The 20,414-nt window shown below is 50.4% G+C and overlaps 2 protein-coding genes across 5 annotated transcripts in view; both read right to left on the bottom strand.

Annotated features, from left to right (window-relative positions):
- MYOCD (myocardin) overlaps positions 1–20,414 on the bottom strand; it is a 224,762-nt gene that overhangs the window by 126,884 nt on the left and 77,464 nt on the right. The gene's annotated exons all lie outside the window — the stretch shown is intronic.
- SHISA6 (shisa family member 6) overlaps positions 2,829–20,414 on the bottom strand; it is a 542,762-nt gene continuing 525,176 nt past the window's right edge. Inside the window, exon 7 of the transcript XR_009963172.1 lies at positions 2,829–2,839. The gene's annotated coding sequence lies outside the window, so the exon portion shown is untranslated. The remainder of the gene's footprint in view (positions 2,840–20,414) is intronic.

The following is a 20,414-nucleotide window of genomic DNA, read 5'->3' as shown; positions in this document are numbered from 1 at the left end:
TGTCACTAACAACAAGCCATACTTCAATCTGGAATATCACGTTTAATTGCCTTGAAGGCAGATTTGGTTTGCTTCAGGGGTACCAGTCATTTTGTAAAGGGTGATGCTGATGCCAAAATCCAGCACATTTTGTGTGAGATCAGAGGAATTACAGCTGTCCAAATGCAGCTGTCTAAAGTGCCATCGAGAGCACACTTGGCATTCCCGAATCAGCAACCCAGGCCTACACCCAGAGCTGCATTTACCAGCCCTTTGTCCACCCAGTGATGATGCTTCTTTCCTGGAAGACTCTCCCATCTTCCAACTGGAGTTTGTCCTGACACAGAATAACAAACACTTGTGGCTTTGACCAGGAGCTTTGCAGTACTTGGATTGTACTTGGCACATGAGGATTTTCCTAAGCACTACGCTGATGCTCACTCCAACCCAATACCCCTACCTGTGTCTTACTTGGTTTCCATAAATGAGCCAGCTCATAGACATCATTAACAGGAATAGTTAAGAAAGCTGATCTCCAAGCTTAAAGATTCAAATAGCCCACACTGCAGCTGCTGGACTCAACCATGATATTTCAGATCCACTCCGGTAAGGGTGTATCACATACATCCTGTCTGAGACCAGGAATACTCTGCTTCCCTCCCAGCCTGCAAGACCAGACCTGAGTGCGTGGACCTACCTGCAGTACTATCAAAGGGCACAGGCTTGAATTTCTGCTACGTTTACAGCATGCAAATGTTCTGAGGATCAAGAGTTATTCAGTGACAGAGATTAACTGCAGATCACAGACAGAGTCAAGACAGTCACCACCTGCTAGCAGCCAGGGTATGGGAAGATGCAAGCAAAACTGTCACATCTGCTCAATAATTAATCATTGACCTTTCCTACACCTGAAGCCCTGGAGCAATCCCTCTGCCTGCACCACGTAAACACCCTGATGGTCTGTGTAGACTGAGAACGCTGCCCCTTTCATTGCTGTTTAGCTCAGCCAGACACAATGATTCAAACTGTCCATCAGTGCTCGGCATTTCTGCACCAATATAAACTGGTCGGAATACAATTCAGCTCGCGATGCTGCATCAGGAGGACATGGTGCAGGGCTCTGCCCTGCAGCCGAGCCCCTGGACCAGAACTGCTCTCCACAGCCACTCCGTTATTCAGCTCCATTGTTGTCAGCAGCTACATTTTCTACTACATTTACCACTACATTTGCAGGATCAACACCTCAGAACTGCCTCTGTCACAGTTAAGACAAAGTTACTGTAAGGAAGATCACTTTTCTGCTGAGGATGCTGCACACAGCATCGCCACGATCGGTATCACAGAATCAAGACGTATTTTTTACTTACTGATTGAAGTTTGTCACTTCTCCCCGCTTCCTCCGGTTTCCTTTCCTACCTTTGTTTCCTATGCAGCACATCACAGAGATGGCTCCTCACATTTTTGTGTCTGAATATTATTTTCCCAGCCCTTGACGAGTTCTCTCACCTCTCTGTTAGTACCAGACTCTTGTAGATGGTGCTTGCAGCATGTCCACTTGGTAGGTGCTCCAGTACATGCTGCAGGAGTTGGGAAAGTGCAGCCTGGTGATGGTCTCCTCTTCAAGAACAAGAGGAGCTGACCCAGGGCCAGTGGAAGAACCAGAACACCTCCAGCTTCCTGCCCAGAGGGTAAAAATGTCTTCTTCACCCTGCGGGGAAATCTCCAAGCTGAGCAGGAGCAGCACCACGGCTCCACAAGTGAAGAGAGAAGAGCTGTTAAGGGGTCAGAGGGTGAAGATCACCCCCAAATCTGGTCCTACTGAGATAGAGGAGTCCCTTAATCCATTAATCCCTTCTCCAGTTCCGTGGTACCATGGGGTCAGTGCACGCTTCACATGATTAAAGTACTGCAGGAACGAAACGCTAATAAATAACTTTTATATTCTTCATTTCTTCAGTTGTGACATATATAAAAGAGATAAAATGAGCCCTCTGAGAATCCAGCCTTAGCTCTTATCTTCTGTTTGAACCATTAAGTGCCAGCTTGGTTATTACTCATGCTCTTGACATTGAAGTTTTTCCTTGAGCAGTAACTCTTGTGCTGAGGTTGCTGTGAGTAATCTCTGGGATTTAGGCAGCTGCATGCTCAGGCAGACACTCACCAACACTCTGAGCCTTCACGCCTGCTCCCCTTGCCCCAGCGGAGATGGTTTCGACCCATTCCCTCCACCTGCACTCGGGATAGGCAGCATCAATGGAGCTGAGACCGCGGGTGCGAGGGGATTCACCAGCCTGTCTTGCCTGGGTATGAGGTAGGACAGTGGTGCACATGCACAACACCTGGTACTGCCAGGCCAGGGGACACCCCCATGCACAGAGCCAGCTCTTGTGCCCCTGACTCCACAGACCAGCAAAGCTCTCCAGCCCTGCCCAAAAGCCCATGGGCCATGGTGACATGGTGGAGACAACTGTCCTTTCCATCTGCCTGGGGCATCGGGGCTCCCTTGGCTTTCACGTTGTCAATAGCAAATTCAATGGCAGGCTGTCCTGGACATCTGGTGTCAGAGATGTCCAATTTGTACCATTCACAAACACCAGCCAGGACATGACCAGAATCCAGGATGATGCAAGGGAAATGGGACAGCTTTAGCTCATTTCCCAAGACAGGACACAAAGTTTGTCCAGATTGGACAGGGACAAAGGGCCTAGATGCAAGCCAGTCGCTGGTCTGTGGGTTTAGGACAACTTTTCAGAGTGGGCCTACAAGGGAAGCAGCAGCATTGTATTCCCAGTGCTGCTCGGTCCATGGGGATTCATCTTTAGGATACATTTTCCAGAGCAGGTTCCCAGAATAATTCTCTCTTCCAGTCTTTAAAATACATCTTATCCTAACTAGTAAAGCAGTTTAACAGGCACTTGTCTACTGCTAAATACCTTTGTGAGGGTATGGCTGTGTAAATCAGTGCTTGCCCATCCTCATCACATCCTGCCAGGCCACTCTTAGCACAGGTCTGCTGCTGCTGCTGTCAGGTAGGTATCTGCCACAGCCCATCCTGAGAAAGCAAGCCCATAGGGCTTCCTGAAGGAACACCTCACCCAAGCTGTAACGATCCTCCAGGATGTGAAACCTGGTGGCAAGGACACAGGGCCAGTGTGTCCCAGTCACCCACATGTGCTGCTGGAGGTGTTACCACAACAGAGGAAAAGATTCTGGCCAGAAGTTTAATGCACCCCAGTGATGGATTGAGCAGCTCAGCTGAGGTGTGGGCAGCCACATCTCACCCCTTCAGAAGGATGGTGCAGGATCCCAAGGCAGGATCCTACCCCTGTCCAGAGGCCCAGCACTACTGGTCAGAGCACAGGGCACCTCGCAGCACTGAGTGGTGTCTGTGAAGTCTGACCTACTGCTTCCTTAGCTCAGGAGTGACAACTATGTGATACCCGTGCCTGCAGTCTCTGCCTGTGGTCACCACCTAAGTCTACAAACCCTGAAGGCCAGGCCTCATCCAAAAGCCAGTGCCTTTATTGGAAAAGGCATTCGCTGTCCCTGAAGGTCTGAAATCCACCTGGACACACCACTTTCTTCCAGCTCTACCCACTGTCAGCCCTGGTCAGAGTAAACCAAAGAACCAAATCCACAATCTCTTTCACCTCCAGACTATGCCTTGCTTTCTCTGCAAAGAGTCCATCTCTCCAGTGCTGTCCTGTCCTCCTGCAACCACAAAGTGAGCTGCTAAGGAGTGAGTGGGTTTCAGTGCCAGTGACAGACAGGTACTGCACAAACCAACCCACCACAGTGAAGAGCTGCTTTAACTCCTGAGCAGGACGGAGGACGTTCTCACACCTCAGTTTAGAAGTGCTGTTGGGTTCCTGAACTTTCAGAGCAGCATCCACAAGGCAACCCTTGCTGAATTGCTGCCATGCCATGTCCCTCAGCACAGAGCCTTCAGCACATGGGAATCGCTGGCCTATATCAAATAGACATGACATCAATATCTATATCAAATGTTTAAACATTAAACATTGATATCTATATCAAATAAGACACAAGGTTCTGCAGGGAGCCGTCAGTCCCATCTGCCACACCATCGTCCTAACCAGGTTCAAGGCTTCAGCCCTCACCCCCCGTGCCCACAGCTTGGTGCAGCCAAGCTGCAGCACTCCCTGCAGCTTTGCATGGCACAGGACAGCGCACCCTGCAGCTTGGTGCATCCCCTCTCTGGCAGCAGTAGGTCTTATCCCCAGAGAGTGAAGCATCTGCAGACTCCACCCAATAAACTTGCTGTGCCCAGCTGAGACACGGGTCCACACAGTGCCACAGCCCAAGTCTCCAATGTGAGACTGCTCAGGACAAGACCCTTCGTTGACTGAGGTTCTCCCTTTGGTGAGGATAGGAGAGCAGACAAGAGGCAGGACACAGCATTCAGGCAGACCAGGAAAATACTCCGTACCTGCTGTGATGGGAACCAGAACAGAGCAGAGACCTGTCCATCTGGGCAGCCACACTTGCCTCTAGAGTGAAATCTGCTTCAGGAGTGCGTATGAATCTAGCAGAGAGAATTAGAAACCAGGGTTCAGGGCTCCCTCCCCTGCAGGGAGTGAGGCCAGGTGCTTCTTTCTGAAAATGGTTCGGAACCAGAGATGTGTTCTTCCAGACAGAAACGTCCAACATGAAAAATCTATGTGCTAAAAAGCTGCAATAAAATTGATCTTTCATCCAGAATAGAGAAAGCCCATCTCACTGCTGCCTTCCTTCTCTTATCACTCCTGGCAGGAGGTGGTGGGTCCTGCTGACTTCATGTTTCATGGACAGAACAAATGGCTTCTCCAGCAGCTTTCTGCTGGCAGGTTTCCCTCCTGGCACTTCAATGGGCCCCTTCTCCGCTATGAGATTGGTCCTTGCAGACCCTGTACGTCCTGTCCAGAGCAAAACGAACTGCCTTCCCTCTAGACTTTTCACCCTGCCATAGTAAATCCCACTGGCCTCATGCCAGAGGCTACACTAGACACAACCATAATACAGTCATTTTTCATGTGCATGTTGCAGAAGGAAACAGCAGAAATGCTGTTCTTTCAAATAGTGTAACACAATACAGACCCCAGCTCAAGGTAACTCTTTAACCTCCTCCCTCCTGTGCTGTCCTGCAGCGCACGGCTGTGGGCAGGCACTCTAGAGCTTAGATGGATGGATTTGCAATGAGAGGAGCCATCCTTTGGGACTGGAGGCGATCAATGAGAGGAAATGCTCCTTCAGAACAGGTCTGTGTGTCTCAAACCTCTGGGTGGGCAGGGCCAGACCCTGCTCCCTCTGTGGGCTCTCCTTCACTCTGTGACACACAGACATGGGTGCTCCTGTGCCTCCTGCTCCCTCCCATGCACACAGCACAAGGGCACAAGTGGGTCTATGCCCAAACAAAGCCAACAGGGAGGCTGGTCTCCATCCTGCCCACAGGCCAGCCTGAGGAACATCTTCCCATCACTTCAGAAGCATTTTGTGTGCTCACTGGAGGACCAGGGAGAGCACAGACTCTTAAACAGGCAATGGACAGCCCAGAATGGACTCAATGGGTCCCTTAGGAAAGTTATGACTCAGTCTTCCATTTGGTACAATGACAAAGGCATTTCCTCCTCATCTCTGGGGCTGCAAATACAGAGCTCTTGCTTCTGTGAAACCCGTTGTGATCCAGAAGCAAGCTAGTGCTGACATAAGGCAAACACAAATCACAAGATACGTTTTGACCCTCAACTGCTTTGTAAACGAAGACTTTTTTGTAGGGATCCTTTGGAGAGCCTGGCAGGGTCCTTCGGCAGTCAGCCATTGGGAGGATGAGTACATAAATGCCCGTGAGGAAACAGGAGCTGGTTTTGGATCAATCAAGAATTGTACAACTGTGTTAGAGGAGAGGTGGGAGCAGACACCTTGTCCAGTCTATAGTGCACAGGACCTTTGAATCACTGACCCCTTCTGCCTCTTCCTATTGAGGATGAGCCCAGTGATTTCCAAGCCTGACAGCAATGCAGCACATCTGAGCCCTTGGAGCCCACAGAAACCACAGTCAGATTAGGTGGACTATGGAAAACATCTCTTAGTTCCAGATAACAAGGTGGGTCATGGGTTTCCAGCTATTTATAGCAGAAATTCTCTTGAATCTGAGCTTAAACGTGAGGCCTAGAGCCACTGTATGATGTCTAAACTAAATTTCCAGGTTATCCCTATGGCTGTATGCCAGGGATGCATTCCCAGCCACTGGGACTTCAATATGCATTAGATGTGGGGACATCCCATGACAGATGATGTCCAGCTCAACCATCAAGTCCAACAGCTTGACAGGGGGCTCCTGGAGGAAGGAAGGGCTGTGAACGGGAGGGGAGGGCTGTGGGAGGGCATAGGCAGAGTTCTGTTCTTCCCCTCTGAGTCCCCTTCTGCTGCCATCCTGCACAGCACCGTGGTAGCCAAATACCCCATCTCCCAGGACCAAAGAGGAGCTCGGAGCAGGAATAACAGGGCAACAACTTCCCTGTGCTTCCTGGAGTGCTTGCCCCATACCTGCATCCCACCCGAAGCTCCGTGACAGCTGGGAAGAGGCTGGATGAGCTGCAGGTCACACAGCATGGGCAGCTCTGCCATTGGCAGCATCCTGATGAATGTTCCTCTCTGGAGCAGAGCCGCTCATCCCCACTGGTCTCTGCTGACACAGATCTACAGGCAGCAGGCAAGAGCCTTGTGGTGCAAAGCTTTACACAGCCCAGAGATCCTGCCTGGGCCCTGCAGACAGAAAGGGCTTTTCCGAGGAAAAAGCCAGGACAGGAACGACCTAGTAATCCCCTGACAGAAACAGCAGCACATTCCTGCAGGCAGGCAGTTACGTGACAGGCGGCAGAGCCGGCTCCCCAGAGCCGCTGGAGAAGGAGTCGACAAGGACCATGTGTGGAAATCTCAGCTCCAGCTTTGCAGCGCAGGCTGTGATCGTGCGGTTGGTGCAAGCCAAGAATCCGGGGCTCTGCTCTGCTCTGTGTCCGTGTGCATCCCCCCGCTGCCAGACCTGCCCCACGTGCGTCTCAGCCCAGGGGGGCACTCCAAGGCCTGCTCCTGGCTCCCCTTCAGGGCACTGAGATGCTCAGTGCATGTCCTGCCCCTGCCCACTGTGCCAGGCAGAGCAGGATGTGGGGCTCATTGCTGGGGTTGCATCTCTCCACCCTGCTGACATTGGAGAGTAGTCACACAGCATCCCTGTCCCCCCTGCTGCTTCCATGTAGAGGCACAGGTGATGAGAGAGATTATTGTAGGTTCCAACACAAGTTCAGGAGGTGGTGGGGGTTCACTGAGGGACACTGGTGCCACCCACTGCCTGCAAGAGCCACTTAAGTATATAGAATCATAGAATTAACTGGGTTGGAAAAGCCCTTCAAGCTCATCCAGTCCAACCCTTACCCCAGCCCTGCCAAGGCCACCCCTAACCCATGGCACTGAGGCCTCGTCCCCACGCTGTGTGAACACCTGCAGGGACGGTGACTGCAGCCCTGCCCTGGGCAGCCTGTTCCAATGCCTGAGCACCCTCTGGGGCAGGAATTGTTCCTCAGCTCCATCTAAACCTGCCCTGGTGCAGCTTGAGTCCGTTTCCTCTTGTCCCATCCCTTGTTCCTTGGGAGCAGAGCCCAGCCCCTCCTGGCTCCAGCCTCCTGTCAGGCACTTGCACGGAGCGATCAGGTCCTCCCTGAGCCTTCTCTCAGACTAAACTTCCACTTGGGCACTGTACATGGGAGCAGTGCTGTGGTGCATTAGCGCAGACAGAGCATTGGCATTTGGGCTGGCTTAGGAAGCGTTTATAGCTTGGAGGAGATGTCCCACCCCATGTCCTGCATGTGTAGCTGATTGCTGTGGGCTGGCACAGCACAGGGTCATCCACAGCACATGTGCTAGCCTGGGGCTGTTCTGACAGCATGGAGAAAAAGACAGGAGATGACCAGAAACCAGTCTCAGTGTCAAGAAGGACATTATGGAGTCAGAGAAATCTGGAGAGCAGTGATGGAAATGAAGAGGGGATGATGCTGCTGCTGCATGAGCAGAGATCTGCAAGGAGGCTGAGGAGAAGGCTGAGGCAGGAGGCAGCAGGGTTTGCAAACTCCTGGAGGTGATGGGAAACCTGAACACAGGACTGTTGTTCCCCCACTGCTGTGCTAGAAGCAGATTGTAGGATGAAACTATGAGCAGACCAATTTTCAACATAGGAAGGCACTTCTTTACACAATCACTAATGAATATCTATGTAGAGGGGCTGCCATGAGTGTAAGCTCAAGAACTGTCTGTGAAGGTGGGGCCCTCTGAATCAGCTGGGAAAATCAATCTGTTTACAGCAAGGAGAGATGCAAGGCATGAAATGACTGAAAACTGCTCACAATAAAAGTCTGGATGAGCATATGGTGATCCCATACACACACATCCCATACATGTAAGGGCACAGCCTCTCTTCCCAAACCCCAGTAAGCACAAGCCCTAATCTCTCAAAGTACAGAAGAGGCCTTTCCAAATGAAAGCTTTGAGTCCAACAAGAAGAACCAACATCAGACTCAGCAGGGTGGGGAGATAGAGAGCATGAGCCATGGGGCTGGCACAAGAGCGTGGTTGTAAACAGCTTGTGGAACCACTCAGGCTGAAATGAGAGGATGGTCCCTGGCTGTCAACAGGCCCTGGGGCTTCACACCTTCTGAAGAGGGGTGGTGGATCGTGAGTCAGTGGGAGCAACTGCATTGCAGGCATCCATGAGAGCCTGCGCAAAGGGTGGTCTGATCTCCAGGATATCTTAGGCTGAACTCAAGGGTGCTGTGAGCTGCCTTGCAACCCCACAGGAAGGTCCCCAGATGCAGGAAAGTGTGAATTCTGCATCTTCTGCCTACTCCTCCAGTGTCACCTGAGCTGGCTCTCAACACCAGGATCCTGATCCTCCATGCATGACCAAAGAGATGTAAGCATGACCAGGAGTCAGGTCTTGAGCAGGGCTATCTCAAGCAAAGAAGCCATTGCTTTGCTTTTCTTTATAAAGCTAATCTGACACCAGATTTCTACCCACACACACCCCCTGCATCCCCTGCCTCCCACCCCAGTGCTTTCTGAGCAAATCATGAAAATCCAAAGAAACCTCCCCCTTGGAACTGATCTCTGCAGCGGTAGATGGAGAAACAGTACCAAGCCCTCAGTATCACAGCAACTGAGTTCAGCTCCTAGACAAATGTCACCAGCTGTACGGCTTTCCTCATGGGTACAGCTTTCCATGTCTCGTGTCTTCCCTTCTGAAAACATAGCCCAGAACACTTGTGACCACTTCAGTTCTGAGAAAGCAAAGGGATGGGAAGGAGATTCCTGGAAATGGCTGAGATGGGACCAGTGACAGCGCTGAATGACCCAGGTCAGGTTCAGTTGCTTTAAGAACATTTCTGTGTGCACATGGTTTTGATGCTGCTGTACATCTTATGTACATCTTAAGTGCTGAGATAAGTGCAGTGATGGGAAGCAGCACCAAAGGCAGGCGAGTAGGCAGCCAGTAAAGAGGCTCTTTTATCCTTCCTGAGCTCTCATCCCTCATGGCAGGTTTATAACAGTTGACTCCAGCGGTGCTGCATTTGCAGAGAGTTCTAGAAAGCCATTGACCCTCCTGGGAGCTGGCAGGGCACAGGAACGTTCACCTGGGTCGGGGCCCAAAGTGTCACCGCTCCAGAGCCTTGAACTTTCTGGGTGAATGACTTAGTTTAGATTAAAGGTATCAACAAAACCAAGTGCAAGGCATTCTCCACTGGCAAGGCAGCATCGGCCCTGCCTGTGCTACCGGCAGGCTCCTGGGCATTTAAAGGAGAAGCAAACAGAAAACTTGGGAAAGCAAAAGTTGGGAAACACAGAGATCTCGGTTACTGGGGAATGTGCCAGGGCCATGGTCAGAGGAGGAGCTTTTTGGGCTTCAAAGACATAGTCATGGTTTGATAGCTCAGTTTTTTCCAATAACTACCAAGGAAAAAGAAACTGTCTGCTCAGAGATTATCTCTGCAGTGATACGTGGAAAGCAAAGCAGAGCTGTAAAATATCTACAGTTAGGGATCACAATCTGGAAGGAGAAAACAGGAAACATGAAACCAGTGGAAACCCAAAGATAAATGATCGTCCAGCTAAGGAGAGGTTGAGACAGAGAGAGATTTCCTGCTAAAGAATGAAGGGTTTGTGGAAGTGACACCTCATCTTACACGTCAGGAGAAGACTTTCCATCCAAGAGTGAGCAAAGAAATCCCTGCCTACCTTGGGGAAAAGGAAAAAGAGGACAGGGAGAGAGTTTCAGCCGTGCAGAAAACACCACACCACGTGTGCTATGGAGAGCTAAGCCATGAGGGAGCTGGCAGGGTCCCATGGCAGAGAGCTGAGGTCAGAGAGGGGACACTGTTGCTCACTCCATTCTCTGTGCTTCATGGTGGGGCAGGCGACAGGGGTGTGCTGCGGGTCGGCTGTTGGGGAAGCCAAGGAGGAACCATCACGGATGCAGCACAGCCCTGAAACACTGCTCTGAGCACCCAACATCCCAGGAACCGCGAGCACATGGAGATGTCTGGAGTTAAAAACACTGAAAGGGGTTGAAGCCACCTCCCAACCTGTGAGGCAGTGATTTCCCATCCGCCTGGGCTGCACCCCACATGTCCTGGGCTGGCTTCTCAAACAGCTGTGGGAAGTTTTCCATTCCTTAGCCAGAAGATGCACCCCGGTATTCCATAGCTCTACAGCTCCTGCCATTGCAACCCTCTTGGTTTCAGAAGGGAGCATCTGGGGAATGGTTGCATGCACTTTTCCCCATTCTGTCCTGTCCTTATGGCCTTAGAGTGGTCAAGGGTGGAGCGGGGGGAGTCTGGGAGAAATCCTCACCCCACAGCATTCCGAGGCAGAAATCCCACTGGCTTTGAAGGAGCGAGGGTTTCACTTGCTGTTTTTCAGGCTGCACTTTGTCAGACATCCACTTGGGAGCTTTATGAAAACAACATCCAAGCGAGCTGCCATGACCCAGGGGACCGGAATGTGTCCCTGGGAAAGCCTCCCTGGCACTGCCTGGCACCGGGCACAGCACTGCTGTCCCTGCTGTGGGGAGCCAAGCCGAACCTGCCATTCTCTGCTGCCTCTGATAGAACATGACCACAGTTCCCAAACAAGCTGTCCACACCAATTGCAATCACGCACAGCACATGCGTTCCTCTGCTTTCCCATCTTGCTGAAAATGTGCTGGCCCTTGATGTGGATCACACATACCAGGGACTGGATCCAGCTGTACCGGGGTTGGGAAGACAGCACAGATTTATGGCACAAATTAAATGATCCACGCCTTGCGGTGCCACGTTGGGGGGGTCTACTGACCCCTCAGGCATCTCATGCATCCTCACCAGCGGGCTCTGGCTCTTCCAGCAGTACTGCCCACCATGGCAGTGGGTCTTTGGCTCATGGCATTTGAGTAGTCTAAGAGAAAAGAGCAGCCTCTGTAAAGAGCCTTTGCCTTGGGATATCTGCTTGATGGTCCACTTCTCGGAGCCCTGACAAAACCTGATGAGCTGAGGACTGACTGTGCCAGCTCCAGCTGGCACCAAAAATCAACTCTCACTAAAACTCCTCCTTCAGTGTCTGGGTCTGTACTTGGTTTCACCCTCTCCTCCAAGCCCGACTGCCTGCCTCCCTGCCCACCCCCTGAGAACTCTCATGGTTTTATGCTTGCATCCAGCTTCGCCTGTGTTAAAGGCACATGCAAACCTCTGGGGAGATGCCCCAAAGGAGGGTTTCCCCATCCAGCCTCCTCTGGAGGATTTAGAGCCAAAGACACTTGTCCTCCCTATGTATTTGCTTTGGTATCCTTTAGGTCATTTCTTTCGTTACTCGAGTGTGTTATTTTAACCTCATGCCGTTATATAATGCTCAAAACATAATGAATAATAGTACCAGGCTCTTAGACTATTTGCTCAGTGTTTTCCTGGGGTTTGACACATGCTTTCCTAGCCTCATTCTCTCTGTCAGTCTTTTCCAGCAAGGCACACATTTGTACTCTCTGTACTCTTTCCACCCTGTGCTGGGGATGCTGTTGGCACCTCAGAGCCAGGAGGAGGAAGGACACAGCAATTCGTGTTCACGCTGCACATCCTCACCAAGGGCAGAAGTGCTAAACACAAAGGTGAGGACAGAAGAGACAATGGTGGCATCTTCTCTGGTTTGGTCTATAGCAAAAGGCAAGAAACAACCAACAGGAATCTTCCATACCCAAGCCAGACCCCTGCCTCTTGCCAGCAGGTCTGCAAGGTGTCCTTGCTTCCCCATCTCTGTTCTTTGGTGGTCAGGATTTGTGCCCTGTGGGAGGCAGTAGGTGAGCACCTCGACCCCAAAGGCCAACAGTTACATGAGGCTCCCTGCATGGAAACACTGAACTTTTGGGCCAGCTCTCACCTTCCTTGTCCAGTACCACTGTCCTGGTGCCTATGGTAGGGGAGGGCTCCTCTTACATCCAAGGCTATTCCACTTTCCCTTTTGCTCCTCTGGGTTGCCTCAATAGATGTGCAGCAAGCTTGGCGAGGGGAAAGGGTATGAATTCCCACGTTATTCCAGCTATCCTGGCAAACTCCGTGCCTGGTCTTGAGGTAGATGCTTTATGTCAGATGGAGGGAATGCCTCCTTAGCTTCTCAGGCTTGTTCAGCCTTTGTGCATGACTGCAGTTCCTCATTTTGGCATGAAATCCTAAGCAGTAATGGGGAAGTTGGGAAAAACCCATCCCTGAATGATGATGGGTCTGGAGGCCGGGCTGTTTTCCCACCCATGTATGTGACACCCCAGGCCCCAGCTCCTGCTAGATGACGTTCCTCCAACCCTGCCTATGTTCTGGCCACCACACTGGGGGTTCCCTTCCCTGCTCTCCCTTGCCCCACTCTGACCCAGTCTGCAGCTCTCATCTCTCTGCAACCTCTTTGTGAAAGCTGAGACTTCACAGTAACCTGGGAGTGTGAAGAGGTCTCTGGGTCAGTAAACCCAGCAGCAGCAGTGCTTTAGCTGCTGGATACACCCCGAGGTGACTTCATGCTGAAAACAGCAGCCACTGATGAAACTAGTGTCAAAGTGGCTGCAGGTTGGGAAGCCGAGACGTGGGAAGCAGCGAGTCTCTCACAAATGGCAGGAACCTAAAAATCTGCACACAAGAGTTTATAAAGAATGGAGCTTGAGCTCCACCCCATTGATGTTTATTTTTAACAAATGTTGGAATATTGTTCCAAAGGACTGGAAGAGGCCAACAGTGTACAAATATTTACAGAGCATAGAATAAACTGTCAGCCTCTTAACTTGACATCAGTCCCAGATGAAATTGTGGCAAGCTGATACAAGACTACTCAGAGTGAATCGAAAGCTGTTTCTGCTCTTAAAGCATGGATTCGAGATATAATTGTATGGAGTTTGGTCTGTAAAGGTAACAACAGACACACTGACCTTCCCTGAAGACTGAAACCAGGTGATATTTTGTGCTTGAGATTCTCATTGACCATAAATGACATTTGCTATGTCTGCCCAACAGTCAGATAGTGAAACATATCCGCTCATAGGGTGTCACTATCTGATGACACTGCAGGAGATTCTGGGGGGGAACATGAGTGTCCTGCTCCAAACCCTGCCCAACACAAGCTGTTTATCAGTGATCTGGGGAAAATGTTTGCTGTTGTGGTTTTCAAAGCTGAGGAAAGTGTGGTAGTAGAAAAAGCATAGCTATTTGGTACGCGCAGCATTTGAACTGTGTGGGACAGGTTTCACTGCTGACCACACATCTTAATGCCACTAAAGCCAGCTGAACGTTTTACTTTCAAGAAGGAAGATGAAGATGTCATTGACAGGACACAGTACTGGACCCTGGACAGCCATGACCTTGAGAATAACTTAGGGGTCACTGCTGATAACAGCCCAAATTGCCAACAGGATGCTTTGCCTACACGTGGGAATGCAGTCCCATTTTTAACCTTATGCATTGCTTTTAAGATACTGAAAAATGAACAAAAGGAAGCGTTCAGAAAAGAGCTATAGAAAAGACATTGTATCTAAAGGGCATGTTTTACTGAGAGATTAAAGCAGGTCAATTCATGTAACCGATCCAAGAAAAGATGATGAATTGACCGAACAGTGTTTATAAGTCGACATTTCTACAAGAAGAATCTTTGATTTAATGGAAAAATAAAGAACAGGGCTTACTAGCTGGTGGTGGAAGTGAGACAGTGCCAGCTGTAATGGAGGTGTCCAACAAAATCAGCATCTCAGCTTAGGGATATGGTGGTTGCTCCTTTTCCTGGGAATGTGTGGTTGGACCCCACTTTCCACCACACCAGTGCTGGAGATCTGCACATGGACATTCCTGGGCATGGAACTGGGTGATCTTCAGGTCCTTTCCAACCCAAACCATTCTATGATTCTATGATCTCTGCCCTGTGGTTGCCCTTGACCTGCAGCCAGGGATCGGTGGATCTGTTCTGAAAGAGAAGGCTTGCTGTGCTGCCTGTTCCCTGGAATTACGCTGTGACTCTGAAAAGCATCCACAGGGTTCATAACCCTGATGCTTTAGACCCCAGCAGTGATGGTTCTTGCCATCACAAAAAAGGGCTTGGAGAGGACTGAATGTGCAGGCTATCGTAAATACTGGCTGCTCTGAGGCCAGGTATATGACAAAGTAGTAAATGGAGACTGCAAATTCATCTTATGCTGCAGTATAAGGCAGCAATGGACTTCACTGGCAAGAGAGACATGTAAAAGAGAATTTCATCTCAACTAACAATAAACATTTCTTCTATGCCAACAGCTTCTTACAGGTTGTACCCAAGCAAGTAAACCAAACCAACACAGATTGTCAAAAATAATAGGAATCCATCCTTACTGCTGCAACTTGACATCTGTCAAGGGATGTGGCAGCACACAGGGTAGAAAAGGAGCTGGATCCCCCCAGCTGGGCATTCCTAGGCAATGACAGCAGCCGGCATTGCATGGAAGAGCCAACACCATGCCCCTGGCAAATCAGGTTAATTCAATCTCTAGCTGGCCACAGGCAGAGGATTGGGTATGATCTTGGAGGACCCTTCATACGTTGGTAGTTGCTCTGAGTAAACATATTGGGTCTTTAGTTATCTCCTCCTCAAACAACAGAATGATTGCTGGTGTGCTTTCAGTTTCAAGCATGCAAGATAATTGCTTTCAAACTACATCTCTTACCTGAGGTGGGCACACAGGATCTGCCTAGCTTTCTGACTGCCACGTTTCCATGGGGTGATGCATAGGAGCTTATTGGACACTGCACTGCCTGAGGGGCAGCTCACAGTAAGGGTGTGCTGCATTCCCAACACTACATCAGGTCCACATGCCAAACGTGTGACAGACAGACCTCACCACAGCTTTTCCAGATTCTTATGCACAACAGTGATACATGACAGGATGCAAAATGAGCTCAGTCCCTTTGCTTGGTGGCCAGAGCATATGGTAGGAATCTTCTAGAGTCCGACACAAAAGGCATTTGGACTCTGAATCCTATTTTCTTCTCACTCTCTTGAGCACCAGGGATTATAGGCTTAGGCAAGTCAGCTGGGGATAACAGAGCTGTGTCCAAGGGCACGAGTAGAAAATGGGGAGGAAAATCTCTCCAAAACCTATTCCTCAACTCCAACGAAAACATGAAGCAGCAGCATGTAGCATCAGCTAATTCTCCTGCCACTGTTTTGGAGACTGCTGTTTACATTAATGTGCTAGCTCACATAACAGAATGTATAGCTCTTGACTCCAGCCCTGAGGACAGGGACCGCCTACAGCCCTGCTGTATTACCCACAGGAAGCATTCAACAAGGAAAGGGAATCAGGCTGCCCCACAACTGCAGCTCAGCCTGTCACAGCACGTGCTCTCAGGTGCTTGCTAAGACAGAGGATGCGCTCAGGCTGGCCCTGTTGGCAGGCAGCAGCTATCCAGGAGCAGGATCTCCCATTCTGTGGCACTGACATTCCTATAGCTCTTCACCTCCACCTTCTACAAAGAAGGCTCAAGACAAGGCCTGAACCAGCATCATGCCAGACTGCCACACACCCACCACTCCTCAGATGCATCCCATTGAGGGCAGGGATATGGCTAAGGACATGGCCACCCTTTCCAAGGGGAAGGGACTCCCAGTACAGCATCAACCAACCATTTTTGAAGGCTCCTTTATTACTACAGTGAAATCTTTACATGACCCAAAGCAATCAACAGCAATGTAGTCCACAAAATCGAGAAGGTCTGCAAGTTCTACCTCCTAAATGCACTGAAACAGCCCTCTGATTTCTGATGGACCATCAGAACTGCACCCCATGGAAGTGAACACCAAGGCTGCCCAAGGCTGCCTGCCCCAACACCACGCTGCCCAGTCAGGTACCACACCAGCAGGAGCAGCAAGCAGCATCATCCTGCACAAGATGCATCTTCACCTGGGTTTACAGCTCTAATTCCCCTACTCACAAATACCCCAGTTCCCTCCAAAAACTGTCATCTAGGTTCACAGTCACAAAGCATCCTGTTCTGACATCAAACAACGCTCCTCTGCAGGATCTCCTAGTGCCTTCATTGTGAGGAGAGAGGAAAAGCTACTCAGAAACTGATGTTACCAAATGCAGCGGTGGTTATGCTCCTGGGTTTTAATCTCTGCTGTCACATAGGCAGGGCAATAGATGGGAATGTTTGTGAGAGCCATGGAACTGCTGTGAGATAGTATCAGAGGATTTCCAGAGGATATGAAAGTCCTATCTTCCCAAAGGAGGTGGAGGTGCTCTGCTGTCTGCTGTGGAGGAAACCCATGCCCAGGGGATCTCCTGAACGACATCCAGACCCTTGTCGGTCTAATCCTGATCTCGGTGAAATTGGTATAAGGCATGGATGAGGAGCCACAGAGGAGCCACACATCAGCTGCAGCAGCAGAATCCCAGACCCACCTGTGCATCGTGCACTGGGTTGGGGCTTGAAGAGTCCATGCATGGACAAGGACTGCACGTAACCATGGCACTTCAGCTTGCCCCAGCTCTGCACTGAAGTGAGTTTGTGTGAATGCAGGCTGTGGACTGGATCTATCTGCACCCACCACCCAACCAGAAGGCTGGTGCAGGCACCGCACATTGTGCAGCTTCCACTGAGGAAAGATCCTTCATGAGACACCCTTAGTCTGTGCAGCCACCCCAGTCCTTCACCCTGAAGCACATCCCAGAACCACAGGCTACATCCAGGCGGATGTCCCTAGAAAAACCACACTGCTGTCAGCAGGATCTCTGCTCCCTGCCTCCTGTCCAGCCCATGGACCTGCAGTCACCTTCACTGTCTCACCATACAGGAGGAGCTGGGAAAGGGACCCATACGCAGAGCACAGGGGCTTCAACCAGGGCTGAAACTGAGTTGTGCTCACTCTTACTTAACCTGTGAGAGCAGCATCTGTATAAGGTGCATTTATTTTGAATAAAGATCAGGATCCAGGACTCTGTAAGATGTTTAACCTTCAGATTTGGGATGCTGTGGGCACCACAACACATCAGTTACGGACACCACAAGGAATGAAGATCTCAGAGCACATCCACCAGCCTTTCCACCACAGCTTGATGAATTCTTGCCCACTGGCCCTCCCTGCTCTCTTCCTTTGCTGGCTTTACTGCCACTCCACAGCTCTGGGGTAGCAGTTCACTGTTCCCCTCTCCAAAAGCCACTTCAATTGCTGCCCCTTCTCTGCTGCCCATGGTCATGATGCCTCCAGAACAGATCTTCCTGCCTTCCTGGCCTTGAGAACCCTTTCACACTCCCATGTCCTTTTTCCAAGAAGAAAAAGGCCAAAAGTTTTCTCTCAAGATGGAATCAAATATCACAAAAGGTTTCCTAAAATATCATCCCTCTGGAAAAGGGTGAGGTTTCTAATTAGAAAAGACATGTCAGGGCCTCATGATGGTTGAGTCTGGTTGGGCTTCAGCCAAGGACTTTCACCACGCACCAGCCCAGCTGATAGCAAAATCCTCATGGAGCACCATGGGTGATGTAGTCCAGCCTCAGAAGGCTGCCCCAGGCAGGATGGCCATAACGGGGGCTTCCAAAACCACAAGTCCAGTGAATCACCCCTGCAGTATCCCTGGGTCAAACAGCCTGGCTTTTAGCCTGCTTTCCACCAGGATCATATGGGCTGTGATGGTTCACTAGAAAGTAAATGTTTTTTTTTCCAGAGGAAAAGCCTGATTTATGAGAAGCCCTGCCTGAGCATCACAATTAGCTCAGCGCTCCTCTTTGGGCTGCCCACCCCCAGGGGGTGGCCCCGGGTAGCCTGGGCTGCATGTTTGCCGTGGCACAGCCCTGTCTCTGCTCTCCCACAGACCCTGTTTTACAAAGCTGAAGGTGTGAACACCTTCACATGCAGCTTCTCACCGTGGCCAGCAGGCTGAGGGATTTCCCTTTGCCCTCCCTGGGAGCCGGGTGAATTTCAGCCTCTTAAAGGCCTGCTCCTGAGCCATGTGCTTTGTTATCAGGCAAGGCTAATAGCTGACACCGTTTCCCATTCATAAGTGTTCAGCTTTGCTTGAAAACCAGGAAAGCTCTTACCCACAGTGCTAATTCCTTTGATGATAAAGTTCTAGATGTGCCATATCAGCCCTTAACCTGCCTACGCCAGGAAGCCTTTATTTAGCATCACCATTTATCATTGTTACACGTATAAATAATGCCATTAGCCACTCTGAGCAGTGATAACGTTAGCAGTGTAAGCAGGGAAAGGCAGTGACCTTAGTGGAGAGCCATTGTTGATTCTGACCCAACACCTCCCAGTGTGATTAGTCACAGCAGCTCAGGGAAAGGGGCCGTTGGGGCTTGTTTGGAAATGAGACACTTGCACTGTTTATGTTCTGGGACAGAGCTAATTCCTGCTGAGCTGCTCTGTAAGCACGGGGGCATGGCCCCACCTCTGCTCCTCAGGATGCTGCGGCTCCCCAGGGGCTCATTGCTGGGAGCCTCAGGCCTTGTGTGAGCAACCCTGGGAGCTGGGCAATTCCAAAGCAGCGGGATGGGATGCCCTGCCTGTCCTGCCTGGTGGATGTGGGTGGTGTACACAGCACTAGGTTTAAAGAAAGAGGCAGCCTCAGTGCTGCTCTGGTCAAGCTGCATCAGCTGGCAGGAGAGCTGAGCAAAGTGGTCCCATAATGAAGCTGAAGCCCATGTAAAAGGTTGAATCTCCAAGGACAAGCTATTAATAGAAGCAAAGACACATTAGTTGGAGGGACTTCAGGAGGGTGTCTAGTCCAAAATCCCCATTGGGTTGGAAGAGACATAGCTAGTCAAATGATAGCTGATTTGGGAAGTTCATAGCTAAAGAAGACTGATGTCTTTCCAGGAAGATGACATGGATCCGTTACTCGATTTACTATAATTTAATCAAGCTGATCATTGGGTTAGTTTGATGATCTGATGTAGATGCACTGGAACAAGTCAACCAGGGCTGTGGGAGGAGTTTTTGCCACTGCCAACTCAAAACCCAGTACAAATCAACTGTTGAAAATACGTGCTCTGCAAGTACTCACTTGGGGAAACACTCTGGCCTAGTCTATGCAGGAAGGCAAGCCAGATGACATCCCTTCTTGGACTAACCAACAGTGAATCTCTGATCTCCTTCTCCAACCATCCCTCTGGCTTTACTTAGTTACCTAATTCAGTTATTAATATCCATTATAGGGGCACTGGTGAAGTTTGGTGTTTCCCTGCCTTGCTGTTAGGATTTAGAGATATCCCACAGTCAATAAACCAGAGAGCAATTTGGAAACTTTATCTGTGGTCCTACTATTGCCCTACTGCCTTGAAAGAGGAGCTGCATTGGAGGTGAAGTGGTTTCTGTGCAGCAGTTCTCCTCCCATGGGCAAGGTGGGTACCCAGACCTCAGAGAGAGGGGATGCAGAGTTTGTCCAGGTAAGTAAGAACAGATCCTCACTGAGGATGAGAAACTCCTGAGAAACAAGAAGGAAAATGCCCTGATATATACCCAGATAAACTGCTCAGGGGGGCACTTCTTCACCCCACTGCTCTGAAGCCAACCTTATTCTGCCCTTTATCCGAGCAGTGCTTTCCCACAGGACTCACCCCTTCCCCTAGGCTTGCTTGTTCCCCCTCCCAGGCGCTATCCGCTCACCTCACCCAACTCCGGCTCTCCCCTCCTGTGGCTCACACTTCGTTTTGCTCATGTGCTTGTCTCTCTCCTCCTATAACTGCCTGGGTGTTTGACCCAAGCTGCACAATACCTATGCCATGTGCCTTCCCACTTGCAATCACCAGGTTGCTGGCAAGCACAGCAGACTGGAGGGAAGGTTATAGAGCCCTACGAGAGCCCGCAGGCAGGTCACTGAGTGCTAAGGCAGCTTGCAGTGAGCAGCAGTATCCTCA

The sequence above is a fragment of the Pezoporus occidentalis genome, unplaced genomic scaffold (genome assembly GCF_034315485.1).
Source record: "Pezoporus occidentalis ecotype Australia unplaced genomic scaffold, CSIRO_AGI_Poc_V1 ctg148, whole genome shotgun sequence".
NCBI classification, from domain to species: domain Eukaryota; kingdom Metazoa; phylum Chordata; class Aves; order Psittaciformes; family Psittacidae; genus Pezoporus; species Pezoporus occidentalis.
The sequence above is the reverse complement of the archived record's forward strand: the minus strand, read 5'-3'. Positions and strand labels throughout refer to the sequence as shown.